The sequence below is a fragment of the Dromiciops gliroides genome, chromosome 2, assembly GCF_019393635.1.
Source record: "Dromiciops gliroides isolate mDroGli1 chromosome 2, mDroGli1.pri, whole genome shotgun sequence".
In the NCBI taxonomy this organism is placed as follows: Eukaryota; Metazoa; Chordata; class Mammalia; order Microbiotheria; family Microbiotheriidae; genus Dromiciops; species Dromiciops gliroides.
The window spans coordinates 280,558,702-280,575,774 of NC_057862.1; positions in this window are offsets into that span (position 1 = coordinate 280,558,702).

The following is a 17,073-nucleotide window of genomic DNA, read 5'->3' on the forward strand; positions in this document are numbered from 1 at the left end:
ATGGATGGATGGAAAGAGAGATAGTGGATGGATAGATGATGGATGGATAGATGATGATATATAGATGATGGATGAAGAGATAGATAGATGGGTAGATAGATGTATATGTATAACTAGCTCTGCTAGTTAACTATGTGACCTTTTCATCTTCTGGGCCTCAGTTTTCTCCCCTGTAAAATGAAGGGATTGGACTAGATGAGCTCCAATATCTTTTCCAGCTCTAAATTCTAAGAGTTAATTCATTGATCTAAATCATTGATCTAAATGATTCTATGTACTTACAACAGCTAGCATTTACATAGTACTTTAAGGTTTACAAAGTGTTTTACATATTTTATCTCATTTAATCCTTTAAAAAAAAACTGAAAGGTAGGTGTTATAATTATCCCCATTTTGCAAATGAGGAAGCTGAGACTGAGAGCTGTCAAGTGACTTGCCCAGAACTTACAGCTAGTAATAGTCTGAGACAGGATTCAAACTCAGGTCTTAAAAAGCTGTAGGTCCTGTAATATACAAAAAAAAGGTTCTTTAGTCATCATAGAAAGAGAGTTCTAGTAAACATGGAGCTCCTTGATGTACTTACTTCTTGCTAACTTTGAAGTTACTTCTGGAGCAGAGTCTCAGAACTTGGATAGGCTGGATAGGAATAGTAAAAGGCAGGGTTGTGACTGGACAAGTTCAGCCTTTAGTTAAAATCGGCTATAACTGTCTGATGGGTTTACTGCCCATCCTTGGATCATAGGCTCATAGATTTAGAGCTGATAGAAACCTCAGAGATCATCAAGCCCGAACCTCTTCTTGGAACAGAAGAGGAAACCGATGCCCCGAGAGAGGAGTCAATTTGCCCAAAGGTCAAACCATAGAATTGAGATTTTAACCTGGGTTCTTTGATTGGGTCAGGGAGCACCCACGCTGACAGCCCGCCACCTTCACGGTGCTTCCCCCAAGGGAAGTGCTCCTATTCCCTGAGTAAAGCAAAGACCTTTGGCCCCCACTCTGAGTGAGCAACAGTAGCTCTACTGTTCCCACTCCAAGAATCCCTCTCTGGCAGGAGGTTTTTAAATATAGAACGGCAAAAAGTAAAGGGGGGGGGGCCTGTGACAACAGAAGGCCAAGCAAGGCATTTCAAGTCCTGACAGAGCAAACTGGTTCTTAAAGGAAGCCTGTTTATAAACAATAGCGCCAAGGTCTGTTCTGTCATGTTACACAGCTGGGCTATCCATGCATTGCCAACTGACTGTTATATAAGCTCATGAAAAACTCCATTCGTTTGTGCTCAGGGTTTGTGCAAATAGTGTCAGGGAAAAATACTATCTCTCCCCTGATCCGTCATCACCACTCCATTTCAGCGAGATGGCGATGAGTCACACTGTAGCCCAAGCCTACAGTATGTACATACCATTAGTGCTGTGCCTTCTGCAGCCAGCTTCTATCACTGAAAGCCCTTTTTAAGCCTTTTAATGACTCTCTCATATTTATAGAACCTACAATAGCTGTATTAACAATAATGAAACTCTGCAGAGAGGGGGAGGGGGGAAGGAAGAATGTTCAACCTTAACCAACAAACTGGATTTTCAGACTAGACTTCTCACCAGGTAGAAGAAGAGCCCAGAATCCAAGGGAGTCCACATGGAACAGAGAGAGAAAAAAAGAAATGCTGCCCATATTCCCATTGCCACCAAAGTAACACCCAACCTACACAAGCCCCAAAGTGAGAATATGGTACAGGGAGAAAGTGGCATTTTTCTCAGTGGTGTCCAGAAGGAAAAAGAAATGACTTTTTTTTAGCCCATTCCATGGTTCATAAAACATTAGAAAGAAATCCTCTAAAAGTCTCAAAACAAGAAGAGGAAACATTCCAATAACTCTAAATGGCTTCTGGAAAACCTGAAGCAGTCTTTGGAATGGATGGGGGAAGCAAAAAAAGTGATATGGTTCAAAGCGTTCTTGGTATGTCCACACTCTGGGTTTTCTGTGCCTGTTGAGGAATATAGTAGTGACACTTGCCTTTCTCATGAAATACCAAGTTGGTGACAACCCCAAAACAGGAAACATGTGACTTTAAAGTCCAGGGTTTGTGTTTTTAAAAAAACAATAGTCATCACCATCCTAGAAACGGAAGGTGTCAAAATGGAGAAGGTGCTGTATATGTGTGCAGCATCTAGTCATACCCTATTTTCAGTGGTATATTTTCAGCTTTACAAACTAATGGCCAAAAGTGAAGACTTATTAGAAGGAACCTTGCGGATAGTCTACTTCTTTCATTTTACAGATGAAATTTGTAACTTATTGAAACTCTTAAGTTGTTGCAAATTTGACATGCATGTCAGATGAGTTAGCACAAAATGGTCCACTTAATAACTATTTTTAACTGTCAATTTCATGCAAGCAGCATGATACAGAACAACAGCCCGCAATGAAATCCCGGAGTCCTGGGGGGCGGGAAGCGGTATCCCCAAGACACTTTCAAGAGGTTCTTGAGGTGAAAACTATTTTTATAATAATGCTAAGATGTTTTAATATCTAATGTAGTAAATATTAATAGACATAACCTACATAAAAGCTCTTCAGAGGGATTTAAGAGCATAAAGGAGTACTGAGACCAAAAAAATTTAAGAATCACCGATCTGGAAAAAAGAGCCCTGGGTTTGGTGTTAAAAGACTTGACCTTGGCTCCTGTCTCCTTTACTTACTAGTCTAGAACTTGGAGCAAGTCTCTTAAACTCTCTTCACTGTCAATTCTCTCATCTGTAAAATGAGGGTACTAAACACTTGTACTACCAACCTCGCCAAGCTACAGTTATATAAACTGTAAAGTGCTATATAAAAGTGAGCCGTTATTATTTTTTAAGACATAGCCCTTGCCCACATAGATTTTTACAACAGAGTTCATCAGTGTGCTCCTTAGAATTATATTTTAAATAGCATTATAAACATTTATCATTATCATATGCACCATAAAAAATATATGTACTCATATAATTCAAGTTCAAACAACTGCTAATGGTAACAGTAGCCAACTGATCTTAATATTACACAGAAATAGTTAACCGAAATAAAATTTTAAGAGATCAAGCAGAAATTTTCAAATTTGGGCCATTAAAGTCCAATAATTATTAAGCCTTCAATCATGTGGATAATGCCTCGCCATGGCCTTCCAGTGAGCAAATACATTAACATTTTTCCCCAAGTTATAACATTAGCTAGATGTTTTACTTCACTCATAACACCAAACGTGAGGACACATGCACACAGACATGTGCACACACACACACACACAGATTGTCCCTCCAACTTTCTTACTTAAACAGGTAACTTTTTAAAGTATCCAGGATCCACCAAAAGCTGAGCAATACCTAGGGACGGCATTTTGCTTCCATTGATTTTCTTTTAATTACATGTGTAAAGTCATTTTTCTTTCATACTGTGTCAAGACTAGGATTTTATTCCGGATGCTTGAAAGTTGGTTCCAAGGAATTTGTCTATTAAATGACAATGCTGCCCTGAGGCCAAATCCAAATGTGGGAAACAGACCTATGAATTCGTGATCTGGAAAGCCAGATCCTTGTCTTTGCCTCTGAGTTACCATAGACAAGTCAAGCAGACACTCTGTATTCAACTTTTCCCTCTGAAGTACCTACATGCAAGTGCTAGAGAAAGTTATATGGTCATAATTATAAGTATTTGGGGAAGGAAGGAAAGGTCCTAGACCACCAACCAAGGATTTTTAATATACTTTAAAATATTTAGCAGGTCATTCAATTTTTAAATGAATGGGATCAAGAAAGCTGTATCCACTGGGGAAAGAATTTTAAGTGTCTCTGAAAAAGAGTATATCTCCAGCCAATGACAACTCATATAAAAGATCTTAATTACAGATTCAGAAAAGGATTCCCAAAGAGGAAGCAGGAAGGAGGGAATGTAAACATTTCAAACTAGAAGTGGGAGCTCACGTCAAGGACCCTGTGGAAGTTTCCACGATGCTTTCAAAAGGATAAAGAAAAAGTGTTCCATTTGACCAAATGGAGTCATCATATTTCTTCTTCTCAAGGAGACAGAAAAGTATGGGGAAGAAGTAGAGGGAAGGCTGACCACAACCTCACCCTTAATGGGAGATAACAAGATGTTAGTGGAAACAGTACTAGCTTTGGAATCAGAAGACCTGGGTCTGAATAAAAGCTCTGCTGCTTGCTACCTTCTGTAACTTTGGGCAACTCATTTCTCTTGGCCTCATTTTTCCCAACTATAAAATGAGATGGTTGGACAGAGTAACCTTTAATAACCTTTCCAATTTCATATACATGATCCTATGACCTGGGGAGTCAGACTTAGGTCATTAATGCCCCACTTTCTCATCTTCCCAATACAAAAAAAAAAAAAAGTTGGGATCTGGGCCTCAGTTTCCTCATCTATGAAATGGGAATAAAAATATTGATGCAACATCTCTCATGGATTTGTGAGAAATAGACTTTGTAAGCCATAAAACATTATAGAATTATAAGCCATTATTATTTTTTTAATCTCTCTACAGGGTGGAAATATCTCCTCCTCTTCTCCCCTCCCCACCCCCACACTACTACTGCCAAGGGCCAGGAAACTCCCTCTCAACAAGCTTTGTCAGAACTTAATATGTTGCAAGGAGAGTAGAGGGAGGTAGCAGTGACCTTAGACTAAGAAATTATCTCATGGCCTGTGCCCCAGGTCCATCCCACCAACATGTCTCTCTCCCAGGACATCATGGAACCTTGAATATTTGAGGTGAAGATTGATCTTTTCCAACCCATTAATTATTCTCTGATTCAGCTACTGAAGAACTAGGAGATGAACTGGGCAAACATTTTGTTTCAAGTACCTTAATGAGGGATCTGGCCCAAGAGGTGTAGTTCGGTTTGCTAAAAACTGAGACAATGTATTTTCAAACCATAGAAAACACTGGCCAGTTACCATCCAACTCATTTTTCCAGCATGGTTATAATTATGTGATTCATTTCATAATTGCTGCCTATTTTCAAATAAGAAATCCCTGGATATTAAAATAAATTACAGTCCCCTCTTTATTAACTATCTATTATATAGCTAGTTTACATAAAGGAGGATAGTGTCTTCAATTATTTTTTTTAATATCAAGTCAAAGATGGGCTTATAAAACACTTGAGTTTTCCAAAAGAAACATGCTTTATTAATGTAAAGCAGCATTATTATAAATAATTTTATTGAAAAGGTTAATTATATATTCCCCATTTCTGGCTCTATGCCCCAAACACCTAAGCAATCATACGCTTTGATCTGCCCTGTTTCTGACTGTCTATGGGCTCTAGAGGCTGAGGCAGAGACCAGGCTCGGGAAGCCTGGTTTCCCAGCCCTGGTAGGAAACCCCAGTCCTCTGCTACTAGGTAACCTTTGCTAAATCGCTTAACCCAGTGAATTCATTTCATCAACTCCTGCTTGAAGAGAAAGGGCCACATGATGCAAAAGGTTCTTCTCCAGCTAAGGGGATATTTAGCAATAAGGAGCAGCTCACTAAGGTTTAGTTCTTAGGAGAGGAAAAGGGGGGGGGTGCAGGATAAGAGACAAGGAAAGTCAGGGAGAGGGAGCAGAGGGACAGGGACTGGTGTCCATATGGTGCTTCTGAACTTCCTTCTCTCTCTGCTTCTTTGCCTCTGGACAAGCTAGAATGCTCCACCGCCATTCTAGGAGAAATGCCAGGGGAAAGAGTCAAACCCACTTTGCCCTGCTATGCAAAGAAGAGGATGATTTCAAAGTCACTCCCTTTCATGTGAAATGTTTGAACCAGGTGTGGCCAAACAAAAAGGTTGCAGTGCATTACTGAGGCACATGTTTGTTCTGTCTCAGGGATGATGGGCAGGTGACCTGTGAGTAAGAGGAGTGAGTTTGAGAACACAGTCGCATTCCAAGTTTGGGGGGGGGGGGGGCGGGAGAGGAGGCAGAATCAAAGAAAACAAAACTTTTCTTAAGGATTGCCTGAAAATGGCACTTTCTTTCTCTCAGAATGTCATCCCAGTCCAGCTCAGCCTCAGTACAACCTCAAATCCCTATCTTCACTTGCTCTCCGAAGTCTTTTTTAGAGTATCTATTTAGAAATAACTGAGAGGCAACTTAGAAGTTATCTGGTTCAAGCCCTCGTATTGCAGATGAAGAAACTGAGCTCAGAGAGGTTGACTTACCCACAGTCACATAGGGAGTAATTGGTGAACCAGGATTGGATCCCAGGTCCCTTGACACCTCATCCAGAAATCCTCCCACTACACCATGTTGATTCAATCAATCAACAAGCATTTATTAAGCACCTCGTATGTGTTAGACACAGAATAAATAGATTCATCTGCCTAAGTTCAAATCTGGCCTCAGATACTTACTTATTAACTATGTGACCCTGGGCAAGTCACTTAACCCTGTTGACCTCAGTCTCCTCATCTGTAAAATGAGCTGAAGAAGGAAATGGCAAACGATTCCAGTGTCTTTGCCAAGAAAACCCCAAATGGGGTCTTGAAGAGTCAGACACAACTGAAAAAAAAACAACAAAAAGATAGCAACAGAAGTACTATGCACTGGGGATAAATGAAATAATTCCTGACCTCAAGGACCTTACATTCTATCTTTAACTACTTTCATTAGACTCATATTGCTGTTGTTACAGTCGTAAAAAAAAATGAAGTTACCCACCCATTGCCAATCTGGACTTCCTGGTCACTCCTTGACCTTGAAGGGAACAGGAGAGGCGACCTAAAGAAAGGGCCCCAGGGACCAAAGAGCTTGTCCTAGATCTGCCATGATCAGTCAACAATATCCAGTCTTTACACTGACACCCAATTTTTAAAAATCAAAGTTGTGGCTGCATCTTCCTCTTATTAGCCATAACCACATCATATAGCAACAATAGAACCTAAACCGATGGCTTCAAAGAATCTCCGTGTTTACTGAAGCAAATCTATTCATGTTGGGTGCTTTTGTTTTTATATCTGTGAAACAGGAATAACACTGGCACTCCCTACCTCACAGGTTGGGAGTTGTGTTATGAGGATCTAAATTGAGATAATGTCTGCAAAGTACTTCCTAACTGTAAAGTGTGAAAGGTAAGCTATCATCATTAGGAATCATAATCATAATAATAAAAGCTAACCTGTATGTAACACGTTCATGTTTGCAAAGCATTTAAAATATATTACCTCATTTGATCTTCATAAGTGTATGAGGGAAAATAGGGAAACTGAGGTCCAACAAGATTAGGTGATTTACCACAGATCACATAACTAGTAAGCATCTGAGGCAAGATTTGAACCCAGGGGTTCCTGGCCTTACATTCCAGTGTGCTATCTGCCATCTCATCAGTAATTCCTGCAATAAACGTTAGTCAATCAGTAAGTACACACTTTGTCCTATGTGCTAAAACTGAAGCTCAGAACTGGGGAGTGAGGCATGTGGGGGTGGGGTGGGGGACAAACAAATAAGAATAAGACAAAGTTCCAACCCTCTGGGATCTCACAGTATAACAAAGGAAGCAAGACATAGAATAATCTGGTGAATAATCCAAGATAAGAGTGATTACCTCTACCAGCTCTCTAGAGACCTAATCCAGATCTCACTTATTCTTGGGCATTAAAGCTTGTGCCCTGAGAAAGATAGTAGTCATTTGTTGTTGTATACTGTCTTATGCTCTGTAACAATTCTCCTTAGCCTTTCTGGACCTCAGTTTCCTCATCTGTAAATTTAGGATACCAATATTTAGACCAACTGTGAGGCAAGCATTTTTCAAACTAAGGTCTATAGAAAGATGAACTATTATTACAATTACTATACAATGAGAGTCTCTGCTAATGGCCTTGACTTCTCATTTCTCACTTGCTGTGATACAATATTAATGAAGCATCAAGTTCTATGAAAGATATCAAGAATTATTTGTATATTTCTTCTCAGAGCTTCTCCTGGTGACAATACTATACTACACTATAAATGCCCAATACAATTGACAAATGGTTTGGGTGTTTTAATCAAGAAATATTTTTACTACATGGGGTGTGAGAAAGGGAGGCAAAGAAAATGAACACTTATTAATTGAAATATATGTGTGTATGTGTTGGTGTTGTTCAATCATTTCAGTCATGTCTGACTCTTCATGACCCATTTGGAATTTTCTTGACAAAGATACTGGAGTAGTTTGCCATTTCCTTCTCCGGCTTATTTTACAGATGAGAAAACTGAGGCAAATAGGGTTGTGACTTGCCCAGGGTCACACTGCTATTAAGTATCTGAGGTCAGATTTGAACTCAGGTCCTCCTGATTCCAGGCTCCACACTCTATCCACTATGCTGCTGAACTGCCCATGTATAAAATACATATATGTATATAGGTGTCTGATTCTTGCAAACCATCCCCAAAAAAGTCCTTCAAAGTTCTAAGTTAAGCAAATTTCTAACTAAATTTCTGATTACTATATGCATAGCCAGCACGTTAATTTTATGTCAAATGCGCATTGGTACATTGGCATCTATTCATTGCCCCTGATCCTACTCAAGTCTCCTCCATGTTCTCCCACAGATTCTCCACAGAAACTCTGCCCAGTATGTTGGCAGTCTTCCTCTAGCCTTTTTCAATTTCACTGCCCACATGTCCATCTGCTGCCCATATGTTGTCCCTCTTGGTATATGACTGTGTGACTGGCCCACCTCATTTTCCAGACAAACGGTATTGTGTTAGCATCTCTTACTCCACACTTATTACTTAGAGATCATTAGAAATATGTCGGTCAAAGCCTACTTGCACTAACCCAGAATCTCTCCATTGCCCTTTGAGTAAACCACAGTTTTGGTTCTTCAGAGATTGTGGCACCCCAAGATTCACAATTGTACAGTATCACAAAAAGAATGCTACAAAATGTGGGCCTTTGTGCTTTGTAGTAAATAGCAATAGACAACCCATTATCTCTGACTAGCTAAGTCATGAGGATTTGCCTAAAGAAACAGAATTACTTTCCTAGGGTCACTTAACCAGTAAGTGTGAGGTTTAAACTCAGGTCTTCTTGAATCCAGGCCCAGTAACTTATCCACCATACCATGCTTCCACTAGGGGCGGGAGTGGGGAAAGAGTACCTTAGGATCATTAGAAGCTGTGCAAAATTTCCCAAGCACCATTCAGCCTTTTCTCTTCCTCCTAATGAATGAAATGAAGAAAAAATAATGTAAATGTCCTTCAAGCAAATGCACAGTACACTCAAATTGCATTTTTATGTGCTGTATATGTACTTTATAGTACATTTGGGTCCAATGCAGACAGAATATGTGTGCCCTTTTATAGAACTTGCAGCATCATTTTACAATTTTAAATAATTATAAAGGTTTATAGGAGTTCTATCTTTAGTTTTATGAGGTTTTTTTTTTTTTGGTCATAGCTGTGATTTGCTTTCTCCCAGGTCCTCAGTCAGGAACATTACCCCAAATTATGACATTGTTGGGAATTATGGGAAAGCAAAATATGTTTTATGATGGTTTGCTTCACCAAGCTCTTCACTGAAAAGTCTCCCCATATAAAATTGATTGAAGAATTGTGTAATCCAAACAAGTAAAACAAAAGGTCTTTTGCAGGGCAGGGGGGAAGAGGAGAGGAGAGGAGAGGAGAATTCTGAATCTATGATTTGTTTGGTATTACATTGGTTTCACAGAAGCAAGGTTCTAGGAACTGAGACCCAGAGAAGTTAGATGAAACTTTCCCAGTCATCCATGTAGTAAATATTAGACATAGATTTTAAACCAATTCCCTGATTCCCCTGCCCAATATATTCACTTCTTGTGACACCAAATATTTAGTCCATGGAGCAAATCAGAACCATCTGAAATCAACTTTTTTATTTCATTTCAAAAGATGGGGCTCAGGGGGCGGCTAGGTAGCACAGTGGATAAAGCATAGGCCCTGGATTCAGGAGGATCTGAGTTCAAATCCGGCCTCAGACACTTGACACTTACTAGCTGTGTGACCCTGGGCAAGTCACTTAACCCCCATTGCCCCGCCCAAAAAAAAAAAAAAGATGGGGCTCATATGAGTAAACAAATTCAATATTCATTCAACAATATTCAATTAATATGTATTAAATTCATGCTATGCGCATGGTGCCATACTAGGTAATGAGGGATACCAAAAGAAGCTCCCTTGAGGAGCTTGAAGCCTAATAGGGAAGAAGACATGAGTCAATATAATATACATTATAAGTACATAAGAAGGGAGCAGCTAGGTGGCGCAGTGGATAGAGCCCTGGATTCAGGAGGACATGAGTTCAAATATGACCTCAGACACTTGACACTTACTAGCTGTGAAACCCTGGGCAAGTCACTTAACCCTCATTGCCCTGAAAAAAAAAGTACATACAAATAATTTTTAAAAGTACTGTCAGATCCTATTCTCAACAATACAATGATCCAAGACAATCCCAAAGCACTATTGATGAAACAAACTAGCCACCTCCAAAGAAAGAAGTGATATTGATGGAACAGACTGAAGCATGCTATTTTCACTTTCTTTCATTATTTTGCTTTTAATCAAGTTTTCTTGTACAAAATGACAAATATGGTAATGTTTTACATAATTATATATATATATATCCCATATATGATTGCCACCTCAGGGAGCGAGGAGGAAAGGGAGGGAAAGAGGGATAAAAATTGGAACCCAAAACTATAAATAAAAAGGTTTATTATTGTTTTAAAAATACTATCAGATAAGATGAGTTGAGGGAGAAAAACAAAAACAGTTTTAGCTAGGATTTCAGGGAAGGCTTCAAGGATGAGGTAGCAGCTGAGCTGGCTCTTTAAGGAGAGGTAAACCATGTGGTGTAATGAAAACATCACAGTACTTAGATGACTTAAAAGACCCAGTTTAATCTAATCTCGCCACTTACTAGATCATTGTGTTATCTTGCAACAGCACTCAAACTTTCTAAGCTTCAGTTTTCTCATCTGTAAAATGTTTACACCACCTACTTCACCGAGTTGTTAAAATCAAGTTATATTAACATGTAAATAGTTTTGTAAATATTGAGGTGCTATGTAACTGTGAGCTATTATCATAATTATTATGAGTTGAGGGCCAACACACAAATTGGGAAGGCATTGCAAGTGTGCTGGAGCCAACTTGTGTGGGCCCCAGAAAGCAGATTGTTAAATTTTCAGTGTGAGCGTTTACATCTCAGAAATTGGCAAATACTACAAATCAGGGTTTGACTTCCTGTTTTGTTGACAGTCTAGAACTTAAGGAAGTGATGTAGAAAATGTTAATAATTCAGATTAAACTTAAAAGTGTCACAAATACATTTTAGGGGAGAGAGTCAGTTGTTAAACACTTACCCGCACACTTCTGGAAGGCATTACAGTCAAAGGAAACTGTTTGAAAGTGGGAAGTACAGGGCATGTTCAGAAAGTGAGTAGTCCAATTAGAGCAAATAACCCAGTTGTTTCAGAGTGATTAGACAAAGGGGTTCACCTTTATTCAGAGGAAGTAGACTGGAGATCTAAGCTTACCTTGAGGCTTCTCCCCAATGTATCCAATCATTTCACCCCAGACAAAGGGCCTGGAGAAGAGGCTTTTGCAAGAACAAAATTGGCACAACCAGAATAAGAAGAGAAGCTATGGATTAGGGGAGAGGATGGAATCTTTGCATCAAATATCCCTGTCTGATAGCTAAGATATGGAAAGAATTGAAATGAAGTAGGAACTAAAGAGATAGAGAACTTCCAGACAACCAACTGATATTATAAACCTGGAATCACAAAACTATTTGATCAAATAGAAAAATAGGATATAAAGTAGATTAGAAAAATAAGAATAATAAACAAATTAATATAATATTCAATAAAGCTGAGAACTTAAATTACTTGGATAAGAACTCTCTATTTGAAAAGAACTGCTGATAAAAACTGGAAAGTGCATTGGTAGAAATTAGGTTAAGAATAATATTTTATACCAAGTAACTTGATAATTATATGTAACTTTTTAAAAAAAGATCCAAATCAGCTACCTCTTCACAACTATGGCTATGGGGAGAATTCTTTTTTGTTGTTGTTGTTGGGTTGGGGGGTTTTTTGTTTGTTTTTTGGGGGCAATGAGGGTTAAGTGACTTACCCAGGGTCACACAGCTAGTAGGTGTCAAGTGTCTGAGACCGGATTTGAACTCAGGTTCTCCTGAATCCAGGGCAGGTGCTTTATGTGCTACACCACCTAGCTGCCCCAATGGAGAGAATTCTTAACCAAAAAGGGGATAAAGATAATCACAAAAGATAAAATAGAAATTTTCAGTTTCATAAACTGCTCATTTTTACATAAGCAACATTAATGTAGCTAGGATAAGAAGGGAGGTTGTTGATCAGTCAAAAACAAAATAAAATGGCTTTGCATAAAATGTTTCTGATAAGGGTCTGATATTCAAGATATATAAAGAACTAACACAAACAAAAAAGACCCAGAACCATTCCCCAAGAGATGTGGTCAAAGGATATAGACAATATTTTATATTCAATTTTATTTTATTTTTAATTAAAAGTCTCTCCCTTCCCTACCCATTGAAAAGAGAATAATTTTTTTAAAAAAACATTACAAATATGAAGACATGCCACATTATTTTACATTAGCCATGTTCCTTTAAAAAAAAATCAAGAAAAAAAGATACTATAATCTGTACTCTGAGTCCATCAGTTCTGTATTTGGAGGCAGACGGCATTTTTTTATCGTGAATTCTTTGGAAGTGTCATTGTGTTGATCAGAGTTCCTAGATCTTTCACAGTAGATTATCTTTAGAATGTTACTGTTACTGTGTACATTGTTCTTCATATTCTGCTCACTTTATTTTGCATCAGTTCATCTAAGGCTTCCTGGCTTTTTCTGAAAAATTATTCCCCTTTCAGCACAATAATATTATATTTCTTGAATAAATTCTTACAGTATAACACATTATATCCATATGCCAAATAGATGGGGCATATGCCATGTGCCAAAAAGATTCAAGAAAAGAAATGCTAAGTTTGAATAACTGCATAAAAGTGCTTTAAGTTGAACTACATGAATACAGCTACAAAATACTCTTTATAGAAATGCAAACTAAGGGGGCTTCTAGGTGGCACAATGGATAAAGCACCAGCCCTGGATCCAGGAGGACCTGAGTTCAAATCCAGCCTCAGACAGTTAACACTAGCTGTGTGACCCTGAGCAAGTCACTTAACCCTCATTGTCCCTCCAAAAAGAAAAGAAAAAGAAAAAAAGAAAAGAAATACAGACCTAGGCAAAGAATTGGACATTAAGAGGATGTCCATGAATTGAAGAATGGCTGAACAAGCTGTGGTATATGATTGTGATGGAATATTATTGTGCTCTAAGAAATAACAAGCAGGATGATTTCAGAAAGGCCTAGAAAGACTTACATGAACTGATGCAAAGTGAAGTGAACAGAACCAGGAAGACAGTGTACACAGTAATAGCAATATTGTATGATGATCATCTGTGAATGACAACTATTCTCAGCTATTCAGTGATCCAAGATAGTTCTGAAGGACTCATGATGAAAAATACTATCTACCTCCAAAGAAAGAACTCATTGAATCTGAATGCAGATTGCAGAATACTTCTTTTTCTTTTTTTTTTTAAATGAGGCAATTGGGGTTAAGTGACTTGCCCAGGGTCACACAGCTAGTAAGTGTTAAGTGTCTGAGGCCAGATTTGAACTCAGGTACTCCTGACTCCAGGGTTGGTACTCTATCCACTGTGCCACCTAGCTGCCCCAACCCTTAATTAATTTACTGACATACCAATCAAACTTCCAAAATATTACTTTAGAGAGATAACAGGGATCCAGGGAACCCCAAAGTCAAGATTCTCAAGGAATATAATGAAAAAAAAGTAGGAAGGAAGAGATGCTAGCTATACCAGATTTCAAGATACAATACAAAACAATAATCATCATAATTACTAATTTTAAATGATAGGCCAATCAATGTAGCAGATTAGATAAAGAATATGCAGAAACAAATGAACATAATAGCAGGGGTTCAATAAATCCAAAGATTCTAAATTCTGGAATAAGGATTCATTATTTGACAAATACTGCCAGGGAAATTGGACTCGCAGAAATTAGATTCAGGCCAACATTTCATACCATATACCACAATAAACTGTCTCTAGGTGATATCAATAAATAAATTAGAGGAGTAAAAGCAGAAATGCCTTTCATACCTATGGACAGGAGAAGAGTCTATGACCAAATAAAGGGAGAGAAGGGATCACAGAAGATAAATTGGACAACTTTGAATACATTACATGGGAAAGTTTATATTTTTTTTTAAATCAATGTACTTAAAATTAGAAGAGAAGCAGTTAACTGGGAAAATTCTTTGCAGTAAGCTTCACTGATAAGGTCTGATATCCGAGATATATTTATTAGGGAACTGGTTCAAATACATAAGAATGACAGCCATTCAGCAATGCACAGTGGTTAAAGGGTATGATCAGGCAGTTCTCAAAGGAAGAAATCCATGAGATTAATGACTATGTAATAAAAGATGTTTCAAATCACTAAAAATTAGAGAAACGGAATAAAACAACTTTGATGTTCCACCGCACACACAACAGATTAACAAAGTGGAGGGGCAGAGAAAGGAAAATGATAAATGTTGGAAGAATTTGGTGATAGTGGAAACACTGCATTTTTGGAAGAGCTATAAATTGGTCCAGCCATTCTGGGGAGAAATTTGGAACTATATCCAAAAAAGTTATTAAACTGTACCTACCCTTTGACCCATCAATACTCTTATTAGACTTATACCCTAAAAAAATTTGAAGAAATAATAAAAGGACCCATTTGTACAAAATACTCATAGTAGCACTTTTGTTGTAGAAAAACGAAAACAAAGTGTGTATTTATTCATCAGTTAGAGAATAGTAAACAAATTATGGTACATGAATGCAATAGAATTTTTATGCTGTTAATTTTATGTTGTTAATTTTTTCCTTTTCATTTTTTTAAATTAGCAAGCATTTGTTTTGTCTTCCTTTCATATTCCCTCACATTGAAAAAAAAAGAATAGCTAGCATTCATATAGCAACTACTCTCTAAGATGAAGTGAGTGGCATACTTCATCATTCCTCTTCTAGAATTGTGAAAAAGCTTCAGAGAAATGGAAAGACTTGCACTAATGAAGAGTGACATGTGTAGAATCACTAGAGCAACTTTTGTAATAACAACTACCTCATAAAGAAAAACGGTTTTAAAAGACTTAAGGACTCCAATTAATGCAATAAGCAATCTCTACTCCAGAGCACTGATAAGGAAGCTTGAGATGCACCTCCCAAGAGAGGAGTGAAATTGCAGAATGAGACATCCATTTTTTGACATGGCAAATGTGTAGATTTGTTTTGTTTGACTCTGTATGCCTTTATGTTACAAGAATTTTATCTAGTAGATGGGAATTCCAAAGGATGAAGAGAGCTAGGAATATAGTCTCCAAAAAATAAGAAAAGAATGAAAAGAGGATCATTGAAGAATTTTTTTAACATGTAAAAAAGATCTGAAGAAAGTTTACAAAGAAAAAAACACAAACAAGACAGCTTTGGAGGTAATATATTTAATTTAGTTTATACTTTTAAAAAACTGTATATAAAAAAGGTTTATATTTTTATATACTTATATTCCTCTGTTCTATTTTTTTCTTTTTCTTTTTTTCTTTCTTTCTTTTTTTTTTTGTGGAGCAGTGAGGGTTAAGTGACTTGCCCAGGGTCACACAGCTAGTAAGTGTCAAGTGTCTGAGACCGGATTTGAACTCAGGTACTCCTGAATTCAGGGCCAGTGCCTTATCCACTGCACCACCCAGCTGCCCCTGTTCTATTTTTTTATATGAAAATGTTCTTTTTTTTTCTTTTGGAGGGGCAAATTCATTAAATTCAGAATAAGAAATATTTTAAATAGAGACTCCAAAAATAATCTTCCAGGTCACTAAAACAGGAGAAATGCAAATTAAAGCAGCTCTGAGGTTTTGCCTCACACTCACTGAATTGACAAAGATGACAAAAGACAGGAATAATAAGTATAGGGGAACCTTAGGAAAATAGGCACACTAATCGTGTATCTGTGAATTGTTTCAATAATTCTACAAAATAATTTGGATCTATGTAAGAAAAGGGACTAAATGATCCCTTTGACACAGACATCCCGACTATGAGCATCTCCCCTAAGGAGGCAAATGATAGAAAGAATGATCCCACATATACCAGAATATTATAGCGAGTACTTGGGAGACAATCATCAGTTGTGAGAATAGATGGGAAAATTTTGATAGAGGAAAGTAATAGAATAGAATACTGTAAGAAATGACAAATATGAAGAATTCAAGAAATGTGGGAAGGCTTACATGAACTGACCCAAAAAGAGGAAAGTAGAAGAAAACGAGATTACAATAGTAAAAATAAAGGCAACACTTGAAACAATAGAACTCAGATCAAATGTAATGACTAACTTTTATTTCAAATGACTGGTATTGAAATAGATCTCCTGGGGCAGCTAGGTGGCACAGTAGATAGAGCACCGGTCCTGGAGTCTGGAGGACCTGAGTTCAAATCCGGCCTCAGACACTTAACACTTACTAGCTGTGTGACGCTAGGCAAGTCACTTAATCACAGTTGCCTTGCCAAAAAAAAAAGAAAAAGAAAAAGAAATAGATATCCTTCTTCCATAAAAGGATGGTGGACTACCATCACAGAAAGTTACATGCTCTATTAGTTGAAATAAGTACATCAAGTAATTTTATTTAACTAGTTTCTTTTGGTTGTCTTCTTTTAATGAATGTAGACCACAGTAGTTATTGGAAAATGTCTAAGGTGTTTTAAAAAAAATTCATTGATTAAATATTTTCTTAAGTGCCTAGGAAAATATTTCAAAGTCCCACCCAAATTGTGGTCTGCTCTCATTCAGATGATTACTCACTTTTTTTTTTTTAAACTACCACTGGTCAGGCCACCTCAGTCAGCAGGGCCCCTCCTGTGTTAGCAAGCACACAGAAAGAGCGACAAAGGAAAACACAGCCAAGG